Source organism: Alosa pseudoharengus, unplaced genomic scaffold, assembly GCF_046254945.1.
Source record: "Alosa pseudoharengus isolate Yale_2024_CS ecotype anadromous, Long Island Sound unplaced genomic scaffold, YU_APseudo_1.1 YU_APseudo_1.1_scf_16, whole genome shotgun sequence".
Taxonomy (NCBI): domain Eukaryota; kingdom Metazoa; phylum Chordata; class Actinopteri; order Clupeiformes; family Clupeidae; genus Alosa; species Alosa pseudoharengus.
The window spans coordinates 15260483-15281030 of record NW_027468630.1 but is presented as its reverse complement, the minus strand read 5'-3'; the positions used below and the strand labels follow the sequence as shown (position 1 = coordinate 15281030).

The following is a 20548-nucleotide window of genomic DNA, read 5'->3' as shown; positions in this document are numbered from 1 at the left end:
GAATAATTAGTAAGCAAAAAACAAACAAAGGCAAAAGTAGTAAAAAAAGTAATAGTAATAGCCCACACATGGGTTTGAGAGTTAGTGTGTGCATGCGTGAGTGAGTGTGTGTGTGTGTGTGTGTCAGTGTTGGAGTTAGGTGGGAGCCAGTGGGAGATGAGCTCCCATAGAGTGAAGACTGGCTCCGATGAAAGCAGTTACCACAAATATCTGTGGGGTCTCTGGAAACGCAGCAGTATAATATTTTAACTACAAATAAAGCTATTTTCCCTTCCACATACGGAGTAATATTGATGATAAAGATAAATAGGCCGACATGACTAGTTATGAGTAGCCTAAACGAACGTGTAGTAGGCCTACAGCATCGTGAATGCAGCATGGCTGCACTACATCACCACGCCACAAACTATCAATTTGAGAGCTCACGTCACGACTGTTGATCCGAAGATTTTCATTCATTTATAAAATTCAGAAAGATCCAGAATTTTAATAAACTTGAAGACGACTGGCTACCATGCCACTCAAAAAGAGGCCTCTTACAACTACGTCATCCTCAGACTTATTTCGGTTTTACTACCAAAACGCAAAAAATAGCTCCAGATAGCAGCACAGATGCCTGCTAGCTCTACTGTGGCTGTAGCGGTAGATCAGTTTAAGTATGCATACAGTGTGTGTGTGTGTGCACGCACAAGTGTTACACGTAGCCTAACATAGCAGTCACTAAAGGCGCACCTATTTAATTGTAGACTATATTTACTTGAGCATCCATAGCTTTTTTTAGAACCCTGAGCCTAAATAATCCTGGTGCAGTATAGAAAAAAAAGAGGGCCTACCATTTTACTTTAGGAGGAGAGATGTAGGACCTACAATGTTACTTTGGGAGGAGAGGGAGAGGTGTAATTTGGTTCCATTTTGAACTGAAATATCAACAGCTGCATCATCAGCTGCATCCTCTTCAATTAGCCACAATATCAGTATCCCATTTCCTATTTTGTGCATATACCACCAGGCTAATGTATTTAATGTATTTGGCAGACGCTTTTGTCCAAAGTGACATAAAAATAACAACAATAAAAATGTAACTTTTTATGTTATTTTTATGTCACCCTGGACAAAATGTTTTATTAAGTTGAATATGTTGCATCGGGAGCCTTTAACGTCTGGTTGAACGTCTCTTGACAGACCCAAAACTATCACAGGAATGGAGAGCACTGGGCATCTCATTCCACCAAAAAGAGTCTTGAATTTGACCCAGTGTTTATGGCTGGTCGACACAACAGACGCTCATCAGAAGACTGCAGTGGGCAGTTGGGGATGTACATCTTTATCACTGAATTAAGATAGCAGGGAGCAGATCCAGTCAGTGTTCTATAGTATAGGCCAAGGTGAGAGATGTAATTCTGGCCACTATAGGAAGCCAGTGGAGAGTAATGTAATGATGTCAATCGTCAGGACCAATGAGGGAACTGGGAGTGGTCGAATGAAATCGTGAAGCTTCCGCACACTGTTGGAAATAACAATTGGTTATAGAACCCTTGTTAACCTAATAACTCTGCTAAATATGGAAAAGTTTCAGTCAAAGTAATATTACTATCCATAGTAGGCTGATGTAGGCCTACCCAAAATACTGTTAAAAGAATGCCTTCTAGATTATAATTAATTTAATTAGATGCATTTTCTCCAAGAATAGTATACGAAGGCCCCCCTCTGCGGATTAATTCAGGAGGTACCATTTACTAAGTAATAATCCTAGTGTGAAAGTCGGTCAGAGGCTACAGTGCTGACCTGGATCACTATGCTCACCTGGACAAAACACCTTACTGAAGCTACAGAGGGTTCAGGGTGTGCAGAGGTTTTAGCTGTCTAATTCCAGACTACTAATAAAATCAGTGATCCATCACAATACAATACAATAGTCAGTTCTTCTGGTAGCGTGCCTACTTTCAACTGATTAGCCCCTACGACATCAAAGACTAATCCTAGCCGTTCCCCATGGCACACCGTAACCTGGAGGATATCTAAAGTATGCAAGAAAGCTATGCGGGTCAGAGCGTAATAATTTGTCACGTACAAGTTACTCATACAAACACATTATAGAAAGTACATCTAAATGAATACTATGAAAATTGCGAAAACAGGTTAGGGAATATTTAGGACATCATACGAAACAATCAGAGAAATGAACATACCAAGCTCAGGAGATGATGACTGCACACCAAAGTGGTGTGGGAGGATCTGGCTACTAGGGTTGGGTATCGTTTGGGTTTTATCCGATACCGGTGCTAAATCGATACTTTTAAAACGGTGCCGGTGCCGAAACGGTGCCTGAACCGGTACTTTGTTTTTAAAATGTTTTAAATTAAAATGGTGTAAAGCATGAATTGCTTTTTTTATTGATGAGACAAATTTGAACATGAAATTGAACTGTTATATTCAATTTACTATCAATATCTCATTGCTCCTATGAATAATACATTTAAATGTTAAAACAGCTTGCCATGCATGCACACACAATGGTAAGCTCTGCTTTCAAGTTTACCCAGTGTAGGCGGTTTGCCATAAGGTATGTTTGCCTTACCGCTTGCCATAAAACTGCCAGGTCATGGACAACGGCATTTGCAAGCAAGCTAATCTAACAGGGACTCTACTTTCCAGTTAATTCAGTGTGTTCCCAAATGCTTCAAGAAATTGTATGTTTTAACCCGTAACATGCAGTAGTTTTGAACATGTTAGGCTACATTTTGGTGTTGAAGTTTTAAGATTCCCAGCGCTAGCCAAGTAGGCATTTTAACAGCAACTATGGCTATGCGCTAACACCAGTCAGCTGAGTTTAATTAGCGATAACGTACGGAGATGGTTTCGTAGCCTCTTTGACAGCTCAATGACATCAGGTATGTAACCTACATATATGTTTTTGCCAGCTAACTTTTAACATGATCTTCATATTCATTGTGATGCTATATGGACCTCATGCACATGAAAGATTAATATAATGCCATTATGTTGTTTAACACACCGTGAAATAAAGTTTTCACCTTACAACTTTGCTGATAACATTTCAAATAAATGACAGTTAGCGCATTAGCAAGGATATTGTGTAACGTATAGGCTAGACTAGCCTACTGTTGATGTTGTTTCATAGCCTTTTGCTTGTGTGTAGTTAGGCCCACTGCTAGATTTTGACAGGAGCTCGCGATATCGCTTTAAAGTAAGCTACTTGGGCTCACGCAAGCTGTCAAACACTGTCCACTCATGTGGTGCACCCCTCTGGTTTATACATCCATATGTTAGCTAACTGTATCTGGATGTGTTACTATCAGAGCAAGACGTTAGAGATGGCGCATGACATGCAGTGATGCCTGAAAATAAAAAAAACGCTATTTAAGCACCGAAATGAGGCACCGAAATCCACGTTGTTATTTGATGCAGTTACCGTTTGTGTCGGCACCGGTGCCATATTAGAACCGTGTTTCGGTGCCCAACCCTACTGGCTACAGAAATCCTCAAATAATCTGTGAACTTCCCTTAAATAGGCTAGCCAGTTTGTGATTGGTTACATTGATATGGATCACATGATGGGAGGTCAGCTGATTTGGGATCACATGATTAATGTTGAGACTTGAGATCATTGTTGTAATGACACCATTAGAGTGAATCGATCAAGGCATGACAATGTAAACATTTGATTACATTTCCTGTTCCTAGTTCCTGTTCCTGTGGACATGTGACAGGCATGTGACAGTAGGCCCACAAAAGGCCCACACTTAGTAGCTGATCAAAGTCCACATATGATTGAAAGGATTATCATCAGTCTGGGAATTAGGATCCTTACAGTAATTAGGAGAGGAGCTACATGAAGACCAGGCGTGCTGCAGCATTCTGAATCAGCTGTAACAATCTTACTACACAAGCAGGTAGGCCAGCTAACAGTGAATTACAATAGTCCACCTTAGAGATGACCATGGCCTGTACAAGAAGTTGTGTGGATCTTGTGTCAGATAAGGTCAGTGATTGACTGACTGATTAATGATGGATTTGAGTACTATAGTGTAAATAAGATTGACTGTTGAATTAACTAATTAATGATGGATTAGAGTGATATAGTGAGTAATAATGAATTAAGACATACTTGGTCTAAAAAAATTGAATATCGTGGAAAAGTTCATTTTTACTCCCTAATTTAGTTCAAAAAGTGGATCTTTCATATATTCTAGATTCATTAGATATAAAGTGAAATATGTCAAGCCATTTTTTGTTGTAATGTTGATGATTACGGTTTACAGCTCATGAAACCATAAATGAGTATCTCAAAATATTAGAATAAGGAGGTTATAATACAGAAATGTCGACCTTTTGAAAAGGAAATTAGGGTCTCCAAAAAGCTTGTCAGCTGGTGGAAGCATGAAGTGCACTAAAATCACCTGGTAGAAGGCTGCATGAAGTGTACTAAAATCTCCTGGTAGAAGGCTGCATGAAGTGTACTAAAATCTCCTGGTAGAAGGCTGCATTAACCAATTAACATTAAAAGCTGCATAAAACACAGTGGAACAACACCAGCAGATGACACCCCAAATCATCACTGACTGTGGAAACATCAAACTGGACTTCAAGCAACTTGGATTCTGTGCCTCTCCACTCTTCCTCCAGACTCTTGGGACATCGATTGGACCCTGATATCCAAATGAAATGCAATGTGAAAAGGTACATAAAAGTCCAGGTAAGGTAAGTATATTTTTTGGGCTTTTTGCCTTTATTTGGACAGGAAGTGAAGACAGACAGGAGGTGAGTGGGAGAGGGAGATGGGGTGGGATCGGGACATGGCCGCAGGTCAGGCTCGAGCCTGGGTCCCCGTGGGCACTCGGACCCGTTCATGGTACCGGCCCTGTAGCCTGCTGCGCCACAGCCCCCCCCCGGAATATGCCACTTGTAGCCCATTTCCTGGACACATCTGTGTGTGGTGGCTCTTGATGCAGAATCCAGCCTCAGTCCACTCCTTGTTAAGTTCCCCAAATTCTTGAATCGACTTTGCTTGACAATTCTCTCAAGGCTGCTGTCATCCTGTTGTCCTTGTTGCTTGGACACCTTTTCCTACCACACTTTTCCATTCCAGCCAGTCAACTTTCCATGAATATGCTTTCATACAGCACTCCGTGAACACCCTGCCCACCTTCTGTGGCTTACCGTCCTTGTGAAGGGTGTCAGTTAGCGTGTTTCCATCCAACTCATGCGAATTAGTGATGCGCATCTGTGGTAATGTGCATAAATAAAATGCACATTAGTCAGCGGGCTGTATTTTGGGCCACCAGCGCATGGCGTAATACTCGTTATTCACCCGCGGAAAGTTGAATTCGGTATTTTGCACGTTTATTTTTTAAGCATTGCGCCCATGGGTGTGGCAATTAACAACCTAGGGAGGGACCTAGCGCATTGTCTAAAAATCGCTATCATACACCACCTAAACCTGGTCAGAAGTCAATGGCGAGTTGTTCATATGCTATTTTAAGAGCGCATGTCAACAGTCATATTGGCAGGTGCACGCACCATCCTTCTATCATTCATGAACGCACACCAGCGCACGTCCATGCAAAGCATTACAAATTGCACGATTACAATGGGAAACATAATTAGAATAAAGATATTGATACTTTGAATAAAGATACTGTACATCTCATAATGAGTAGTTATTCACCATCATTTGCAAATTGGTAATGACGGTTAAAAGTGATTAGGGGAGAGGCGAGAGACACGTATGGAGCACAGCTGAAGACGCACTGTCACGAGATATAAGCAACTCCTCTGCAGGATAAATGTTGTTTTATTCAGTCATTTGAGCAACATTAGGGTAAGTGTTGCTTTTTCCAGCCTATGTTTTCGATGGTAACCCATTGTCAGTCAATAGTGAAAGTAACTGCATATAACTGTCTTGTCGTTGACTGACTCCTTGGTGAAGTTAGTTTCACTTTGCCAATGAGTTCAAATAATAGACGAGTGCAAATGTGTGAAGGCTATGCTAGATTTTAGTAAAGCATGGTTTAAGAATGACTATTCCATACGGTCTTGCAAGCAGCCTCCTTCAAATGCGCCGTTGAATGCCAAAATACCGATGCATTTATTTGACATATCGCGCGTTGCGCCGTTAAAGGGAATGACAGATGTCATTCTTATTGGTTTAAAGGAGAATTCCGGTGTGATATTGACCTAAAGTGTATTGAAACATGATACCGAGTGTGAACGTATGTCTCATAGCCCATCTCGGCTTGTCTCCTGCACTCCAAAATCTGGCGCTAGTTAGCCGATGCTACCAACAGCTTTTTCAATTGTGGTGCTTCGGCATCGGGCTCGCCATGCAAATAAATCACTGTTTTACACCATTTACGAGGCTCAATGTATCTCCACACTTCATTGGTAGACTTCCGAGGGCCCTGACATTTAAAACGAGACATTGAGAACTTTGAAAAATCACTGGTAGTTTACTTACAAGACGATTTATACAGACAGTATCTTCACGAAGTTTAGCGTTTGCAGCCATCTTGAATTTAGTCACGATAAGTCAGATTCCAAAAATAATTCAGTGGAAATGCATGGATTCCAGTTGCTGCTACTGGAAGAAACTGGAATCCATGCATTTCCACTGAATTATTTTTGGAATCTGATCCCTTATCATACCTGTTCATTCTTACTCGTCGCTCGACTTATCGTGACTAAATTCAAGATGGCTGCAAACGCTAAACTTCGCTAGGCTAAAGCCTAGATGGGCTATGAGACATACGTTCACACTCGGTTTCATGTTTCAATACACTTTAGGTCAATATAACACCGGAATTCTCCTTTAAAATGATGTTACGCCCCAAACACACCCATATGACTGATTAAAAGACCTAGGAACACCCTGTTACGCCATGCGCTCCACTTTTGAGAACGAAACCCCTCCCAGTGTGAACTGGACATCCTACTAAATTTGAATAGACTTTTGACGAGTGACGAAGCACTTTAGAATGTCATGATAGTGCCCATTGATTCTAAGTATTTGGGGACACTGCCTACGTTGAGTGAAATGGACGCCCTCCTCTCTGAGGTCAGAATAGCCTAGGCCCTAGGCCTAATTCATTCCTTCATTTGGCAAATATTTTGTTTAATATCGATTAGAAGGAGAAGGCAGAGAATGTTTATATTGCGCAATCGGGTGTTGAGCTTCCCATCGCCGGAGACCGCCATACACTTGGGAATGACCAAGGTCTCGGCAGTTTTTTTTATTTGGTCAAATTTGGCACTTCACTGTAGAGCTGAAAATGTTTGCCCGAACCCGATGGGTTCGGTCGGGTTCGTGTTTCATTTCTATCATTTGCATGCTTGGGCTGGGGTCAGGCTTGCGCGGTAGGCTAAATGAGCGGTCAGGTGATGGGTTTCGGTTAGCTGCGAGAAAGATGCAGAAATGGATGCTTAGGAGGTGAAACAGAGGCTGGCCTCTGGCAGATCTGTGTTAATGTCTCATATAACATGCAACATGAGAAACTAACTATCGACTATCAAAACTTGACACAAATGGACACCTTGTATTATGGATTAAGGACTAACTGATCTTCCTCAAAGAGTCTCTGTACAGCATACATGGGCAACATACGGCCCGCGGGCCACATCCGGCCCGTGGGCTTTCCCTGACCGGCCCGCGTAAGGTCCGTGAAAGAACAATAGTCAAGAGCCTAGCATAGAGATAATGCACGCAAATCAATATCGTTGCTTTTATTTTGAAAGCGACTGCTATTTGTACGCCCATACACTTGTGCGTGGATGCTTACGATGTAAACACCCTCACTGATGTGCTGGGGCCTATTGCACAAAAGCAGAATTAAGACATCCGGGATAAGTTACTGAGCTGCGCTCAATGAATCCAAAACACGAGCGTACAGGCTTAATTGGTTGCACAACGAGCAAGCCAGGATGAGCAGACACGGATTCATCAAGCCAGGTGAAACTTATCCTGGATAAGTGTGCGCTCACGGCTCCCTCAAATAGACCCCGCCACCGATCACAGATTCACTGATTCACCATGGCAACTAGAGCGGCTTCATTGCTTCTTCTATGGTGTGAAGTAGGTAGATAGCCTTCTCACAACAGCAACAAACAGCAACACCTCTGTTAAGGAGAATATTGCAACTAGGATAACCAAGATATCCTGGCTTAATCCCTTATCCTAGTGTTGTGCAACGGGCCCCTGGTGAATAGAATTTATGCTTCTGCGTCGACACAATGCAGTTGCCTTTAAGTCGGCGTAGCCTAAACCTTTCAAAGTTTTGTGTCTCTTATGTCTGCGTCGCTCACCACCGCAAAGGTTGTCAGAACGAACTCCTGCTGTTTGTTGGCGATACGAAGTGTTAATTTCAAAACGTTTCTGGCAGATAGATAGTTTACATTCGGATAACCCCGTCATTGTAACCAAAATATGTCTGAGTTTATTTGCAAAGCTTATGTTAGAGAACTAGTAAGGATGCTACTACCCACAGGTTGCTTGAAGCAGCCGGCTTAACACACAGGGCGAGTTGACCAATCACAGTTTTGTGCATAAAGTTAAAGCAAAAACATAGCCTACATTTTTAAAATAGTTTTCTTTGTGCATGTTGATTAACTAATGACAGTCTACTATTGTCTGCTCCACATTTTCATAGTCTAATTCTGCATAGAGTTAATTTAATGATGATAATGATTTAATGATGAAATATTGCTGAGTGTTGATGAAATGGTGGTACAGGCCTATGGTTGTACTGACTCCTTCACATTTTCATGGCCTAGCCTTATTATATAGATATTGTAGTACTTTTTTATATCAGTCTTTGAAAACTGAAAAAAAATGTCAATGTCAAAAAAGAATTTTCGAGAATGAGGATTAAATACTGGACATAGATTAAATAGCCTATTGCTGTTTTTCCTTTGTCTCCCTCACATTTTCATCTGTTCTTACGAGTAGTAAACAAAACCATATGATTTACTTAATGTTATACAAGAACAGAATCGAATTGGACAGAATTAAGTTCAGACTTGAGTTCGGTATTTTGGGTCCGGCCCTCCTCAACAGTCCCAGTTTGTCATGTGGCCCCTTGGGGAAATTAGTTGCCCACCCCTGCTGTACAGAGTACCTCAAGGCTGTGCTCTATCTCCAGTATTATTCTCCATGTATATAAATGAATTGCAGATCTGTGATAGTCATATGCCGATGATATGGCAATGGTCGGTTTAATGGTCAGGGGAAATGGGGATCTGGAGAGGGCCTACTTTCATCACATCCACCACCTTGTGGCCTGGTGTGAGGAAAGTGCTCTTGTCCTAAACCCCACAAAGACCAAAGAACTTGTGGTCAAATACTAGGGGTGAAATACCTACATGTCAGCCAGTTACAATTGGGGATCCAACAAGTTGAGGCTGCAGTTTTAAATATCTAGGTACTATCCTAGATCATAATCTAAATTTTATTGAACATACAGATCATATTTTTAAAAGGGCAACCCAAAGATTGTTTCTTTTAAGGAAACTTAACAGTTTTGATGTTAGTAGAGAGGTCCTGAGGATGGTCTACACCAGTCTGCTGGAAAGTGTCATCTCATACAACATCACATGCTGGTATGGGAATCTAGGGACTAGAAGCAAAAGTAAGCTCACAAAAATAAATATGGCCAGTAAAATCATACTGAGCCCCCAGAGGCAGCTGGTGGAACTGTACACAACCCACACTAAGAGGAAAGCCCTACAAATAGTTCAGGATCGTTTACATCCACTACATCACACTTTTGAAAGGCTCCCTTCAGGAAGAAGATATAGAGTACCTATATCAAGCAGAAACATTTTTAAGAAATCTTTTATACCATCTATTATTTTGCTAAATCAATATAATCTATGAGTTTTATGATTAACTGATTAACTTATATTATTTACTGCTTTTATTGACATCAACCTCTTTTGCACATTTCCATGTCTCCATATGTTGTACCTGCTGTTGTGTAGTCCTGCTTGTGTGTGTCAAATGTTTGTGGGGCCAAAGACGATTTTCCACAGTAGTGGACAATAAAGACTTCTATTCTATTCAATTCTATTTGGAGACATTAACATTAATATCGCTATTCAGTTATTCTGAAATGCACAGAATCAGCATAGCATAACCTACTAGCATAGACGTCACACGATCATGGTAGAGTTCCTGCTACTTCTACCATGTGGTAAATAAGTTAGAATCTAGCAGTCACATTACACTGAATCTGAGACATTTTCCTGTTTCTTTGTTCTGTGCATTTAATGTATTTGTGAGTGTAGCCTACACAGTGCCGAGAAATAAACAAGAAATAAAAGTGAGACCACCGAATTCAGATTGCTAGATTTGTTGCTAAGCACACTGGAGGACCAGATGCACCCTCAAAATAGCATTTGAAAAAACGTGACTAACCAAATATTCTAATATTATAAATTATTGATATGCACACCCCTTGTTAATATGTTCTTGGTAAAACTGCTAGTCACCCACCTGTGCCTTCCTTGCCTCCACATCGTCGCTGTCAAAAAAGTTGTCTAACATCTTGGCTCTGGTCTTAGTGGTCGGTGGAAAGCGCTGATTGGTTGGTTGGCGAGACAGTAAGCAGCATGCTGATTGGCTCTTCAGGAAGGCCGTCAAAAAAGGGTCAAAAATCCATACTCGTAACTTGAATCTTGTAAATAAGCTTAGCAAGCTCGTAATTTCAGTTTTGCGCAGGAAAGCGTTGCGCAGGAGACTCACACATGTACAAAATATTTATAATTTTATCATATTCATCATTTCCACTTTAATAACAAATAAGTTTCGTATATACACAAAATGAATTTATGAAAAGAACATACATAACAAATAGGTGACACGTAAAAGTTAAAATACAAGCATAGTGTAGGAATTTCAAATAAACCATAAGAATGCAGAGCATCAAAGATAAACACGGAGGTCAAGTTCCTCATTCAGGCCTGGATATTTAGTAGCGGTATATCCAGAAAGCTTCCTGTTGATTTAGCTGCCTTTGCCTACCATGCTGAAAAAAACAGCCTGGCCAGCTTAAGGTGGTTTGCTGGTTGACCAGCTTGTTAACCAGCTTGTTTGACCACCCTATGATGGTTGACCTGCTAGACCAGCAAAACTCTTGCGAAAACATACCTTCAGCTGGTTTACCCAGCTTATGATGGTAATTCAGCTGGTTTTGCTTTTCGCACCACCTCAAGCTGGTCATTTTAGCTGGTGTTGCTGTTCTACACTGCTGGTTTAACTGGCCATGCCATCTTATGTTGGTCATTCTAGCAAACCAGCATGACCATCTTACACCAACAATGTCAAGCTGGACAGGCTAGTCACCAGCATGACCATTTTGCACCAGCTGTATCCCACACGACAGTCTGGTCAAACCAGCATGACCAGCTTCCTCAGATGGTCACGCCAGCATATCCAGCTGGTGGCCTAACCAGCTACACCAGCAAAGACCAGCAAGAGCTGGAAGAAAACCAGCAAAGACCAGCTAAAACCAGCTACCAGCTTAAGCTGGTTTCTAGCTGTTTTTTTCAGCAGGGTATTGCCTTTTCTTAAGGACAGAGGAATGGTCAATCCCAAAGGCCTGTAAGGTGGAAGGGTCACTGTTGTGATGTTCCATATAGTGTCTTGCCATGGGATAGTTGATGTTTCCTGTGTGAATTGCATATCTATAAATGACAAAGGTAGTTTGACAGTTTATGAAATGGTTTATAGTGAATTCCTTTTAGGAGCCAACATCAAGAAAAGTTTTGGTTTGTCTTACATTAGCACAATGGTTACAGTGATGTCATTTGTAAGAACCTCTGGGCCTAGGGCCTAACCATGTTTGTTCGCCTTCTGGTTTAAGGTAACTGTGAACCAGTCTATCTTGTAGGGTAGGACATCTTCTAAAACTAATGAGAGGTGGTTCAGGGAAGACCTGACTTAGTACCTCATCACTCTCAATAATAGCCCAGTTTTTTTTGTATGATTTGCTTTATCTGTTTAGCCTCTGTACTGTATGTTGTAACAAATACAGGCCTCTCTTTTGTTTGTTTTGGTGTATTCCTTTGTAGTAGTGATGACCTGTCTACATGTTTGGCTCTGGTGTTAAGTTTTTTTTAGAGTAGAACTTTGTAGAATTCTGGGGTATAACAGGGAGAGGTCCATACTGTTGTACATAACATAACTGTGCCTTAGGCCTGTGTACCAGCATGAAGGTCATACAGCCCGATGTTTAGGAACATCCGAGGAACATCAGTGATAACATGGGCCGAGGGAGACAGCATGTCTGCCTATTCGGGCTAGTATCTCCATCTGGCCAGGGCCGAGTTTTCTACACTGGTTGGCACCTGCCACGTTGGCATGATTGACGTTTGTATGTTTTAGTATAACAGGCTTTGTCTTAGGTTTTGACTCGGAGACGGATCGAGTAAGCGACCCGAGGAGCATCTTCTGTCGGAAGGCTCAGCAGCCGCTTCTAATAACAACCACAACTGTTAGACTGCACAGTTTTACTGTTCGAGACTTAGCCTGTGTTCTGTTATTCATTATTGTACCATCTACAATAAATCATCTAAATCATCTAATCGCCGATCCTGATCCCACCGTCAAGCTTTATTAACCATCTTCAATACAGACATTAGAACTAAAACACAACGCAACAACCAGAGAATCCAACAACTTCTATATCTCCCTTCCTTAAATCGTGACATCATTTCTAGTGATTTACTCTCAAAAACATGGTCTTGGTCACAGATTCTCTTCACTCTCTGGAACTGCCCATATGGGACATCTTTAAGTGAATTTGGATGGAAGCTCTTGGCGTGTAAAATTGTGTTTCAGGTCTGTTGGTTTTCTATACACTGATGTAGGCAGGGTTCCTTGGTTATCTTTTAAAATTGTCAAATCAAGAACATGAATACACACTTTACTATAGTCTATAAGACAGCTTGATGTTTGGGTTAATGCTATTCAGATAATCATGAAATTCATTCAACTCTGTTTCTGAGCCAGACCAAAAAAGACATACAGCATCAGTATAACGCCCCCACCAGATAATAAACTTGTTACACATTATTTTCTTGGTTCAAAACAAAGTCCTTCTCCCATTTGCCCAGATACAGACCTGCATACGAAGGGCTACAACATGCCCCCATAGCACAACCTTTTGTCGGTTTTGTCTGAATAAATTGGTTTATTGTAGCCTACAGAAAAATATAGTGGTAAATAACCTACTGTAAAGCAGTCAATTGGCTACAGTGCAGTCAAGAGTTGGAAGTAGCCTAAGGCAAATTAATTCACAAACCAGAACGTGGGCCATATGTCACACCCTCACCAAACACACGGGGCTACAGAGGGCATATGGGTTTATGTTTCCAAATTACTGATGTACACATGTAGCGGGAATGAATGCTGGACACGGTTTGTCATTTTCTTTCTGGGGGGAGGGATTTCGTGGGTCGGCTAGCAAAAGCCACCGAACCCCCCAGATTGACTTGATTTTTCTTTTCTTGTTTTTTTCTTTTTGTCTGTCTTTCATGTTTGGTGGCCCCCTGCTGGAGAGAAGGTTGCAGCCGTGACCCGCCAGCCAGAGAAGTGTGTTTTGCTGTGTATGTTCAGCTATATGGGACTTTCTTATCACTGTGTGCAGTGTTGTACTTGAAGTGAGAGCTTTTCCTCCTGTGTGTTCACTGATATTTATGCTGGCTGTTATGGCTGCAAAGGAATTGTGAAAGTGCCAGATAGGCAGTGTTGTGCCAGTTCACAGCTTTTCTGAACTAGTTCAAGTTCAGTTCATACATGCTCAAAGTGAACAGTTCACGTTCAAAGCTGCTGCTGAAGCTGCTCATTGTAGACATTTGCTCATGACACTGCAATTGTGGGTTTCTTACCAGGTGATGAAATTAAACTTTCAGCAGTACAGACAAGGTAGACCAGTCTCCGTGCCATCACTTCCACTAGCCATTTTTTTTTAATTGCAGCGCTTTCTCTCACTCTCGTCATTGGTCTGTCTCTCTCTCTCTCGCTCCTCCAGCCCTCCGCGCTCTCGTCGTTGCCTGCTACGCGGCGTTGCTATGCCTACCCCGCTCTGCTGCAATTCATCACGGGTAACGTTGTGCGGAAGCCCGTATGCTATTCAACTATTCTCAGCCGGACACTACGTTGCCCGCAATGCATTGCGCACACAATGTCAAAACCATTTCTGTCTGGTGATACATGATTTAAGCGGCACCAGCGAGAATACAGGAGGGAGGAACTTTATCTCGTTGCGTTTCAAAAGAGAAAACAGATGTCACTCAGTTTTCAATGGAAAACAAATTCCAACGTTCATTTACAGTGATGTCTGCCGTTCATGGCACATAATGTGAACTAATTCACGTTCAAGTTCTTTATTAAAAAATGTGTTGCGTTCAGTTTAAAGTTCACAAAAAAATGAGCGTGTTCAATGAACGCGTTCTTTTGAACTCGTTCACACACAACACTGCAGATAGGGGGTACAAATAAATACTGTTAAAAACTATTTATTTGTTGTGTGGTTCATGTTGCTGGTGGCTCTGGGATCCATAACGAATTGGCATAGGGGAAGAGTCTGGTATCTGGGGTGACGAAATCCCTGTCTCCCAGAAAGGAAAAGTGGTAGCTCAATTGGGCTTGGTCACGACAAATTTTGGCGTAGTCGGCTCGGATCCCTGATTTCCACAGCAACATGGACCAAGAACAGCAAAAGCCACAAGGGGCCGCTGGGGGACTCTTTCCTTGGTTTGTGGGGGGGCCATGGATATCAAAGTTTGGGTTAGAGGGATGTGAACAGTTTCTAGAGTGGAAAAAGAACATTGAGGTTTGTTTAAGGGCACTAAAGTTGGATGATAGGCAACAGGTTGATCTTGTAATGGGGGCTTTACAAGGGAAGCCTAAGAGGGAGGTGGAGCTGCTTAAGGAGGAGGAAAAAACACCGTAACAAACCTATTTAAGGCTCTAAAGGGGTTATATGGGCATAAGGCTGGGTTGGCTGAGCTGAGAGGGTCCTTCTTCACTTGTAGGCAGCACTCAGGGGAGGGGGTGGGTTCATTCATCCTGCGTCTCCGTGAGTGTCAAAACAGGTGGAGGCAGAAGGAGCCAGCAGATGATGACGATGAAGCCCTTAGGAGCCAGCTAGTGACCGGTCTGTTAGGTGGCCCAGTGAAACAAGAACTTAAGCGAATGATACGACGGTCACCCACACTCTCCTTCTCCGAGGCCTGTAAAGAAGCTCGGGATATTGAACGGGAAGGGACCCCTGAGGGAGGGTCTGGAGAAGTTGGGACCTGTAGGACCTACCTGCCGCCTCCACCAGGTCAAGACACGCCTCCAAACAACCCCCCACCCAGCCTGGAGACCTGGAAGGAGGGTCTAAAGGAGGAGCTGTTCAAGGAACTATGAGAGCAGATGAGGCAATTCCAAGATAGCTGGCTGAGGGAATTCCGAGGTGATGGAGTGGCAGATCGGGGGGGTGCATCGGCCAGCCCCATGCCCCAACGACAGCGGTGACAAGGCCGTGGATCGAGTGCCAGGGGTGTGGCCAGGTGGGAGGATCAGGGACGGCCAATCTGCTTACAGTGTGAACAACCAGGGCATATGCGGAGGGAATTATCCTGACTCGCGAGATTCAGCCCGAGAATACTCTGCCGCAAGCCAGGAGGTTCTGCCCCAGGTGAGAGCTGGGTATGTAGAACCTGCGCTGAGAGTGGGGGCCTTAGAGGGGAACAGCCCTGAAATCCAGGTCCTGGCTTCGGTAAGGCCTGTGCCATGTATAGTTGACACAGGCTCTCAAGTGACTCTATTTAGCCAAACTGTCTTTGAACGCTATGTGAAGGGGGTTGAGATGCGGGGTGCCACAGAAGTCCCATGGCTCACCCTCCGTGCAGTAAATGGACTACGCATTCCATATGTGGGCTATGCAGTGATGGATTTCACTGTGGCTGGAGTGTTGTTCCCCCAGCGAGGTGTGGTGATCGTGGAGGATGAACATTTGCCAGCCCCATATGGTATCCTGGGTATGAATATAATCCGTCAGTGCTGGGAAGTGTTAGAGCAGTAAGGGGGGACTCATCGTTCTATGTTTGTGTCCACTCTCCCTAGGCCGGCACGGATCGCATGGAACCAGGCGTTTGCAACATGCCGGCGCCTACAAGTGGTCCAAAGGAGACCGCTTTGGCCAGGCTTCGAACGACAGGCCCCATTCCGACCGGTGCTGCGGCTCCCATTCGGGAGTGCTATAGGCAAGTGCCTCCCAGTTTATACCCAGATATCCGAGAGCTGCTGCGAGGGATGTTGGAGGGTGGCGTGATCCGCAAAAGCTCCAGCCCCTGGGCCGCCCCTGTCGTTCTGGTTAAGAAAAAGGATGACAGTTGGCGGTTCTGCGTGGATTACAGGAGGCTGAACGACGTGACGAAAAGGATGCGTATCCCTTGCCCTGGATTGAAGAGTCCTTGACTGGTTTGAAAGGGGCAGCCTGGTACTCCACCCTCAATCTGGCCTCCGGATACTGGCAGGTGGAAGTGCACCCAGAGGACCAACCGAAGACTGCCTTCGCAACACCCATGGGCCTCTATGAGTTTGAAAGGATGCCCTTTGGCCTCTGTAACGCGACCGCCACATTCCAGAGGCTAATGCAGTGTTGCCTGGGAGATAAGGTACATGACTTTTTGTTGATATATCTTGATGACATAATTGTCTTCTCCCCTGACTTTCCTTCCCATCTAGAACACTTGGAGCAGGTGTTCCAGTGCTTAGAGGCCCATGGGTTGAAGTTGCAGCCTGTGAAGTGCAGTCTATGCCAGCTTTCAGTGAAGTATTTGGGGCATGTGGTCAGCCAGGGTGGAGTCTCCACGGACCCAGAGAAGACAGTAGCAGTACGGGGATGGCCGGTACCCACTACAGAGAGAGAAGTAAGGTCTTTCCTTGGGTTTGTGGGGTACTGCCGTAGGTTTATCCCAGGGTTCTCCAAGCGGGCATCCGCAATGCATGCATTGTTGAAGGGGACTAATGGGGCGTCACGAGCAAGTATACAGTGGACAGAGGGGTGCCAGGAGGCTTTTGACGGCTTGAAGCAGGCCCTCGTGGAGGCCCCAGTGTTGGCCTATGCTGATTACCTTTCCGTCTGTATACTGACGCCAGCCTTCAGGGCTTGGGGGCCTTAGTTTTGCACAAATTGAAGCAGAAATACACCAAATGTTGAAAAAAAAAAGTCTTGGATCTGTTATTCACCTATTCTGATTCTGAAGGAGAATATCTGCCTTTTGGAGAATATGATCGATCGTCTATTGACTGATAGTCACGGTGCGTCTGTGAATGGAGGTACGTCTTTGCGACAGTGTCCACTAAGCGTACCATGCTTATTTCGACCCTTTGCCCAACATAGCTGGAGGTGCCAGTGGCAATAGTGATGATAGTGTCCGTAATGGACGTGGTATAGACAGCAGGGGTTGTAAAAATAGGGCTCTGAAGAACTACAAAGTCACCCGCGATATGGAACTGATTTGACCAGGCTACTTTATTGTATAGTAGCATAGGGTTTGTGATTATAGTAATAGTTTACTATTGTTGGTTTACATGTGACTGTATTCCTGTTAATTTGTTATGTCGGTGAAATGACAAAAAAAGAAAGTATAACTGCTCAAATATGTTCAACATCTAGTATTTACTGAAATGTACATAATTCACGGTGGTTACCATCCAGGGACGTCATAATATGCAAATTAGATGAGTAAACTTAACCCCTTCATAAACTTCTGTTCATACTAAATGATTTTCACATTTACAGTAGGACTTTATCTCTGACCACTTGCAAGCCATGGCCTTTTGAAATTTTGATGTACAAATCCAATTTATTCTTTTTAAACCCTGGCGGCTAAAGGGTTAAGCTGGAACTGTTGGCCCTTAAATGGGCCATAACGGAAAAGTTTAAAGATTACCTGTGGGGTATGAGTTTCATTGTGTTCACAGACCATCGGCCGCTCCTCCACCTGAAAACTTGGAACTGTGGAGCAGCGGTGGGCAGGCCAGCTGGCCTGTTATGACTGTGCCACAAGCCTGGCGTGGAGAACCGGAATGCCGATGCCCTGTCCAGACAGCCTGGCCCTACAGCAGTGGGTCAAGTGGGTGCATGAGTAGGTCGAGAGGCAAGGAAGGGAGCCTGTACTGGCTGAGGTGATACGGGGGAAATTAGCTGGGACAACGCCCACCGAAGAGGCCCGGAGAACATTGCCAGGAGCCAGCCAGGCACTGTTGAAAGTTTGGGAGCAGCTGGAAGTGCGACAGGGCATGCTGGTATATCGGCTGTCTGGAGAAGAAGGATCGGTGGTGGTTGTCCCCCAGAGCGAGCGGCAGGCAGTATGGCAGGAGTTCCATGAGGCAATGGGACATGCCAGGGGGAGACGATTGGTCAAGGCGCTCCAAACCAGGTTCTTCTGGCCAGTGCTGAAGGGGAACATTGAGGCCTGGGAAAGAAGTGTCCACAATGCCTGGTTGGGTCTGCTGGGCGTGGTGAGTAGACGCCCGTGCAGGGCATCAGGACATGTTATCCGTTGGAAATCCTGGCGGTTGACTTTTTGTCGCTGGGAAGACCCGCGGATGCACGACCATATGTGCTGGTGGCAATTGACTTGGTTTCCCGTTATGCCTTTGCAGTGCCCACACGAGATCAGACAGCAGAGACTGCGGCACGAGTATTATGGAGGGAGGTGCTCCAGCACTACGGCTGTCCGGAAAAGTTGCTGTCTGACCAAGGCCCAGCATTCGAGTCCCTGCTACTCTGCCAGCTGTATGCATTGTATGGGTGCAAGAAGATCCGGGTGCAGATCTTGCCTCTAGTCCCAGGTGAGAGAGTCCTGGTGCGGAATTTCCGACAGCGGGCCCGGGGCAAATTGGGCCCTTACTGCGATCCGCGACCCCAGGTAGTAGTCAGACAGTCGGACCCCCAAGGACCAGTATACCAAGTGCGTCCCGAAGGTGCTGAGGGGCCCTTGCGAACCCTCCATCGGCGCCATCTATGTGTCTGCCCCCCCTGGATGTGAACTGTGACCTGCGGAGACAGCAGGTGAGTGTGGGGGTGGGGAAGCTATGGAGGTAGGGCCCGGGCGGGAAGGGCAGTTACTGGGTTGGCCCGGGGAGCCACCAGAGGCTGTCTTAGAAGAGGACGGAGATGTGGACCCAGAAATGGGTCCTGAGCCCCTGCCAGGTCAGGGGGGGGGGGCTGGGGTCCCTGAGCTTGAGGTAGAGAGGGAAGAATTCCAGCCAAATGTGCAAAGGAGATCACAGAGGGCAAACTTTGTGGTGAAGCCGGCCCAGTACCGGCCCTAGTGGGGGGGAGTGTCACACCCTCACCAAACACACAGGGCTACAGAGGGCATATGGGTTTGTGTATCCTAATTACTGATGTACACATGTAGCGGGAATGAATGCAGGGTAAATGGGCTGTGATTATTCAATGATGTGTGGCTGGGTTTTCCTGTGATTAGTGATTGATGACAGCCGTGCGGACGGAGGATTGATCATGGACGGGACACTGATTGGCCGCCGGTAAGTTTAAATAGGGAGGCATATCCATGTTTGACAGTGGTGGTTTTGTGGGGAAACACACGAGAGACTGGACTGCTGGGACTGTGTGTAAAGCTACAGGTAGCAGGGCCATCGGTTTGTGTGTGTGCTTTCCTGTGCTCTCTTGGGTTTTCTTTGTTTTCCTTCCCCACGAGCTCACGGAGGATCCAAATCCGGGACCGCTGAGGAAATCCGTGGGGCTCGGAGGAAGGCCGGACGAGTGCTGTCAACTTCAATGGTGATCCTGCGCTCTCAAATCGTCTAAAAGGGACGTAAGATTTCGCCTTGTTTGCAAGTGGCTATGTTAAGCTGACGCTAGAGCTGAAGTAGACGCTTAGGGTGCGTGTGTTTATTCCCCAGGCAAAGCTGCTTCGTGAACGAGGAAGCCGGAAGCAAGGGTGCGTTCGAGAGAGTCGGGAGCTGCGCGTCGGTTGGAGGTGGACGGCCTAGGACACGTTCGAGTCGGTGGAGCGACGGCAATCTGCAAGGAACGCGTGATTGGAACCTTGGGGGTCAGTAGGAGGCGAGCGGTGTGGATACGAGACTGTGAACAAGGGCTGCTTGTCATTGGCAGAGCTGACAGGCATCCAGACTGGACATGGTTTGTCATTTTCTTTCTGGGGGGAGGGATTTCGTGGGTCGGCTTGGAAAAGCCACCGAACCCCCCAGATGGACTTGATTTTTCTTTTCTTGTTTTTTTCTTTTTGTCTGTCTTTCATGTTGGGTGGCCCCCTGCTGGTGAACGAGAGAAGGTTGCAGCCATGACCCACCAGCCAGAGAAGTGTGTTTTGCTGTGTATGTTCAGCTATATGGGACTTTCTTATCACTGTGTGCAGTGTTGTACTTGAAGTGAGAGCTTTTCCTCCTGTGTGTTCACTGATATTTATGCTGGCTGTTATGGCTGCAAAGGAATTGTGAAAGTGCCAGATAGGGGGTACAAATAAATACTGTTAAAAACTA

At 44.8% G+C, this 20548-nt stretch overlaps 1 long non-coding RNA gene across 1 annotated transcript; it reads left to right on the top strand.

Annotated features, from left to right (window-relative positions):
- Positions 1 to 3769: 3769 nt before the first annotated feature.
- Positions 3770 to 20548, top strand: LOC143125582 (uncharacterized). The gene is made up of 3 exons (XR_012987288.1): positions 3770 to 3914; positions 16130 to 19088; positions 19510 to 20548. It is a non-coding gene; the product is annotated as an uncharacterized LOC143125582 (long non-coding RNA).